This window comes from Nanorana parkeri, unplaced genomic scaffold (assembly GCF_000935625.1).
Source record: "Nanorana parkeri isolate BGI_ZX_2015 unplaced genomic scaffold, ASM93562v1 scaffold920, whole genome shotgun sequence".
Lineage (NCBI taxonomy): Eukaryota > Metazoa > Chordata > Amphibia > Anura > Dicroglossidae > Nanorana > Nanorana parkeri.
Window position 1 is genome coordinate 44,640 of NW_017307188.1, and position 6,366 is coordinate 51,005.

A 6,366-nucleotide genomic window follows, 5' to 3' on the forward strand; every position below is an offset into this window, starting at 1 on the left:
TAAAAAGTCAGCCAGTGTGTTGCATTTTATGCAAGAGAACCAACTTTTGTTTCATTTTCTACCAGTAAAAAACTAAACTGTGGGTGCTGGTTGGCATTTTCCCCCTAGTCCAGTACTAGTAGTGACATATTGTATGTTTGGCTGGTGGCCAGGAATGGAGATACTTCACCATTTAAACACTGATGAGTGCGGGACCCGCTGTCAGTGGCACATGCTGGACATAAAAAACCTTCCTCCTTCAGACCTGCAATCGAAGTGTCTGGCACAGGGGGGATCTTCCAGCACCAACTTCCTTTAATTCTCAGAGATGTCATGTAACTAAATGCCAAGAACTGCAAGTAAGCAGATGCTGGAAGACAGGGTCAGATCAGGTAGGCAGTGCAGGGTGCCCCCTTTTTACAGCAGCAGATCACAGTGCCTGTGAGTGGTTTCAATAGGACGTGGAACAGGGGCGGACTTAGGGTTGCCACCTTTTCTTCAGGCCAAACCCGAACACTATAGCGCTTCACGGCAATTTGTTTGTACAGTATACACTATGCATGTATTTTGTAAATAAACGATATTTGAGTTAATCATAACTTACCAGTATGCCGCAGGTCCCCAGATATGCATTCTGTAGATAAGTGTACAAAGCAGTACCCATATACCTTGCCGCAGTTCTTACCAGATATGCCAAAAGTAACGGGTGCTGGTAATGACTGCGGATGGCGCTGCTCACAACAGAACAACAATACAGATGTCTCCAGCACACCGGCACCAAGATCCCATGTTACTGCAAATCCATTTTATTGATAGTTGTCATTCCTAAGACAAGCACTTTCTGGGCTGCGCTGCGTCCCCTTCATCAGGCTCAGAAATTATATTCTATTATGTCCATATAAAAGTTGTGGCCCTTTTATGTAATGTTATTTCTGAGCCTGATGAAGGGGACCCGGCGCGGCCCAGAAAGCGCTTGTCGTTTGAATGACAACTACCAATAAAATGGATTTGCAGTAACATGGGATCTTGGTACCGGTGACATCTCTTTTGAAATGGTGTTGGGCATGCTCGGGGAAGGGGGGGCAGGTGTAGGGAGGTGTAAAGTGAACCAGTCACAAGAAAGCTGATACAAAAATCTGAAATAAGTAGTGCTACAATCATGGCACAGCGGGTTTGTTGCCTCTAGGCTTTAGCTTGGCTTTAGGTGCCAGGAACATGGTTTTGGCAGTTTTTGCTGAAGATCTCCCAGGCGTGAGGGCAATGCCCTACCTTATGTCCAACCCCCCTTCGTGTTTGCATATCTACTTTTTCTGCACCAGGATCCTCCTGCTGAAAGATACCTGTGTCAGTAGCAGAAACAGTGCAGTTTGTAGTGTCCATCTTGAAATTTAAATTGTTCAAATTAAAGCTAGCATAACCTCATATGCTATACACTTCACCTAGCATCCTTTTTTGTTAGGGTACAGAATGCTCCTTTCTGCCTAGCATCCTTTGTTGCTAGTATGCAAATGACCTGAGCCACCTAGCATCCCTTGTTGCTAGTATGCAGATGGCCTGAGCCACCTAGCATCCTTTGTTGCTAGGATACAGAATGCTCCTTTCTACCTAGCAGCCATTGTTGCTAGGATACAGGTTGCTCCAGTCACCTAGCAACCAATAGGACACTTTTGTGCCATATGTTGTATCCATGTATATTTAGAACAAACATTACTGGACAGGAAGACATTAGCTGTGTACAGGAAAATGTTAATTAATATGGGGGTTTTTTCAGTCTTTCAACCGTCCTTTGTTTTGCAGTGTTCATTGGGGCCCCAATCCTCCATTCTACTGTCCATGAAGAAGAAGATGACACCTTGGTGGTGACTGTGACATGGAAATACGTAAAGGAGCACTCACACCCTCCAGTGGTAGAGTTGAGGTACCGCATCCTGGGAGCCACAGACTGGACTCTGGTAGGTGTATTACAGTGTCTTTACAGCAGATGTAACCTTATGTCATTTTAGGGTTACTGTGTATAATAAAAAATCGTCATTATGCTCCATAAAAACAGTTTCCACTTTTTTTTATTTCCATCTTTTGCTTAATTTCACTGCTGCTGATCTCCTGCAACCCCCTTGCAGCCACTTTCCGTCTACCTGCAAACCAGTGATGGTTTCATGTAATTCCTTATGGAGGGTTTCCTGACAGTGACAATAGTGGACCATGCTGGACTACAGTGTGTTGGCACGGCCACTTGAAGTCTCACCTGGGAGATCATGTCACAGGGTGACAACGTAGAAGACAGTGTGTTGTCATCCTGTAAGATTTATTCATTTAAAATCTCCAAGATGAACGCGGCTATATGAGAGAAATTAGTTGATGGCAGTTTCGTATCTAGGGTATGGCACATATGGGACATGATGCCCTGGGCACCACATGAAAAATTTGACTGATCCATGGAGGCACTAGACTTTTTGTCTATCCCACCCCTCTCCTATACACATCTCCCCACTCAGCTCTTATCAACGATGTGGTCTAGGTATAATACTATTAATCCTGAATGTTTGCATGCTGGCTTGTGTCATATACACATATGGTCAGAAGTATTTGAACCTCCCTCCAAATATTACGTTTCCAGTGAAGGGGACTGTTAATGCTACAGCATACAAAGACATTGTAGACAATTGTGCTCTTCCAACCATGTGGTGTCAGTTTGGTGAAGACCCTTTTCTGTTCCACCATGACTGTCCCATGTGTACAACCGAGCTCCATAAAGATATGGCTTGGTGAGTTCGATGTGGAGGGACTCGAGTGTCCTGCACAGATACCTGACCTCATCCCTACTGAACACCTTTGGGATGAGTTGAAAGTAGGGTTGCCACCATTTCGTCAAGCGAAACCCGAACACACTCTAGCAACGCAGTGAAATTTTTTGGGGAGAATGAGTTGTGGCTTATGCACATGTAAATAATGCCACCCATTCATATGTAAATATCACAGTTGAGACTATTTTCAGTGGTGGACCAGTAGCCCTATTGTAATTGTGGTTGCCCCGGTCTGCCTGACATCTTGTGTCAGGGATTCTGCTGCCATGAAACCAGGACACAGCATTCAAAACCCGGACTGTCCGGGTGAATCCTGGATAGGTGGCAACCCTAGTTGGAAGATGAATCCAGGCCAGGTCCCCTCATCCCACATCAGCACCTGACCTCAACCCCACTGAACACCTTTGGGATGAGTTGGTACCTGATTGTAGGCCAGGTCTTCTCATCTCACATCAGTACCTGACTTCAACCCCTCTGAACACCTTTGGGATGAGTTGGAACCTAAATCCAGGCCAGGTCTTCTCATCCCACATCAGCACCTGACCTCAACCCTACTGAACACCCTTTGGATGAGTTGGAACCTGAATCCAGGCCAGGTCTTTTCATCCAACATCAGCACCTGACCTCACAAATGCTCTTTTAGCCAAATGGGCCAACATTTCTGCAGACACACTCCAGAATCTTGTACAAAGCCTAACCAGAAAGATGGAGGCTGTCAAAGCCGCAAAGGGGAACCAACTCCATATAAATGTCCATGGTTGTGGAATGGGAAAGCTCATATAGATGTGATAGTCTGGTGGACACAAACCTTTGGCCTTGAAGAGTATACATATAGCAGGGTCTTATGAGGGTTTTGTTATTACAATAGGCAGAAGAGTGTTTTGATTTTAAGCCAACTCTCTTAACCATTCTTAGGTTGACAGCAGTTACCTGGGATCCAATCATTATGAAATGATGGACCCAGAGCCTTACACGGTCTATGAATTCCAGATCCGATACATCCCAGACGAGCATCAAAAAAGCAGAGGTCTGTGGAGTGAAAGTTTTCTGCTCACCACTCCAGAAAAAGGTAAAGAAATTGGGTCGGCCCTCAGAGACCATTCTAGAAGATTTAAGCCTGATTTTACAAAACATGTACTGCGCTGAATGGTATTACCACATCGCGGTTTTCCAACGTATGAGCATGTGTTTTCCACACAATGTATTATTATATTAGTAATGCGGTTTAGTCACTGAGCTTTAATTTAAAAAATATGTTTTTGTACCCTGCAGGCTATTTATTTTGCTGTGCTGCCTATGTTAGACACACCACAGGCTCATTAACTGGTACATGGTGCCACGGTGCAACACACTGCAAATACACCGGATTTGACTTGTTTATACTCATGTTAGAACATAGGATGTATGTTTGGAGCATTACAGTGCATTCAGGAGTAAACATGGCACAGGGGCTGTGATAGAAGTGGCCCTTGCCAACCTCCTTCACCCAGATGCTATTAGTACTTCTTGTGTGCTCCTCTAATTCTCACATCCATGTCTCTTCTCTTTGGTGTTCCCTTCCATCTACATCTCAGTGCTTTACTGTCTCACCTGTCCTCCTCTCCCGTGAGGTCCTCTCTTCTTTTTAACCCATTAATCTCTCTCTCTCTCCTGTCCTCTATTATAACCATATCCTGTGTCCTTGCCTTTACCTCATTACTTCTTGTTTTGTATCACGACTCTGCATTCTCTTTATATTCAAATATTGATTCTTCTATCCTCCTCCACAACTTTTTTTCTTGTGTTTGCCACTCTGTCCCATTACCTCTCTTCTGTGCTCCTCCACATCTTTGTGTCTTGTGTCCTACACTCTATCCCCCTAACCTCTCTGCTCTCCTTCTCCATACCTCCATCTCTTGTGCCCCATTACCCTTTCTCATTTCCTCCTCACTAATCTCAATCTCTTAAATCCTAGACATTACCCCAATACCTCTTCTCCTTATTAATTAACTTAATGTATAGGTTGAACTCGATGGGCTTGTGTCTTTTTTCTACCTAACTATGCAAATTCCATCTCTTGTATCCTTTACTGTATCTCATTAGCCTTTTTTCTGTCCTCCTCACTCATCTCCATCTGTTGTGTCCCCCAGTCTCTTCCATTACTGTCTCTCTTGTCCTCCTCTCCCATCTCCACCTCCTTTCATATATTTCACTCCATCTCTAGTGTTTACTCTCTTTCCTGTCCTCTTCTCCATCTCCATTTCTTGTGTGCACTATTTTATTCTATTACCCTCTCTCTGTCCTCCTCTCCCATCTCCACCTCTTGTGTCTTTCACTCCATTCCATTACTCTCTTTCCTGTCCTCTTCTTCCATCTTCATTTCTTGTTTCCGCTATTCTATTCTATTACCCTCTATCTGTCTGGCTCTTCCATCTCCATCTGTTGTGTCCCCCAGTCTGTTCCATTACCCTCTCTCCTGTCCTCCTCTTCCATCACTACCTCATTCCATCTCCTTCACTCTATCCAATTACTTTCTTTCCTGTACTTTTCTCCCATCTCTGTCTTGTGTCCTCTATTCTATTCTATCACCCTCTCTCTGTCTGACTCTTCCATCTCCACCTCTTGTGTCCTGCAGTCTGTCCCATTACTCTCTCTCCTATCCTCCTCTTCTGTCTCCACCTCTTGTGTCCTCAAGTCTGTCCCATCAACCTCTCCCTAGTGTCCTTCTCTCTTATCTGTGGCTCTTGTGTCCTCTACTCTGTTTCTTACATTTCTTTTATCTCCTCATCATTCATCTTCATCTATTGTATCCATTCCTCTGTTTCATTAACCTCTCTCCTTTTTTTCTCTCACTACCTCTTTTTTTAATCTGTATGTGTTTTTTCCTGCCTGGACATCTTATGTTTTTTTCAGAGAAGGTTCAGCTCTTTCAGATGTTTTTTTTCTTTTTAACAATTTTTATATTTTCATTCTTGTTCTCTACACACTTATTTTGTTTTCTTATAGTTCCTGTTGGGACACTGGATGTATGGAGGGACATGGACCGGGAGAACTCTCTGCTTGTGACATGGAAGGTATGGCTGCTTGGGAGGTTTGTGGGCCCGGCACAAGAATCAGAGATGGAGCTAAGAGTGAGAAAAATAAATAATGGGCAGGAGGTATATTACATCTACTGCAATATCATTTAGTTACATTAAGATAATTTCTATTGCTAGTAACAGAGCCTTGCTCTGTAGGGATGGTATATAGTAGGGATGCACCGATATTTTTCCAGTGCCCGTGCCGATACTTGGCATTTTTATGAGAGCTACCAGGGTTGCAGAGGTTACAGCTGGGACCGGGTTCTGGCGCCCCACCACTGACCTGAAATCATTAGTCTGTATTGTTTTAGAAAAACTGTCACATGACAATAAACAAAAATGTATCAGTACTTGTATCTGTGCGTACTTGGACCAGTATCAGTACTTGTACTTGGAAAAAAGGTATCGGTGCATCTCTTTATATATTTATAAAAACAAAATCATACAATAAAACAGAGATGTACAAATCCCAGGAGCTCCGTGTGCTCCTTACAAATGACAGCTGCCTCCTAACTTTTGAATCT

At 43.7% G+C, this 6,366-nt stretch overlaps 1 long non-coding RNA gene across 1 annotated transcript; it reads left to right on the forward strand.

Annotated features, from left to right (window-relative positions):
* The first annotated feature begins 1,826 nt into the window (after positions 1–1,826).
* On the forward strand, positions 1,827–5,836 carry LOC108794978. The gene is made up of 3 exons (XR_001941730.1): positions 1,827–1,931; positions 3,699–3,852; positions 5,769–5,836. It is a non-coding gene; the product is annotated as an uncharacterized LOC108794978 (long non-coding RNA).
* The last annotated feature ends 530 nt before the right edge of the window (positions 5,837–6,366 follow it).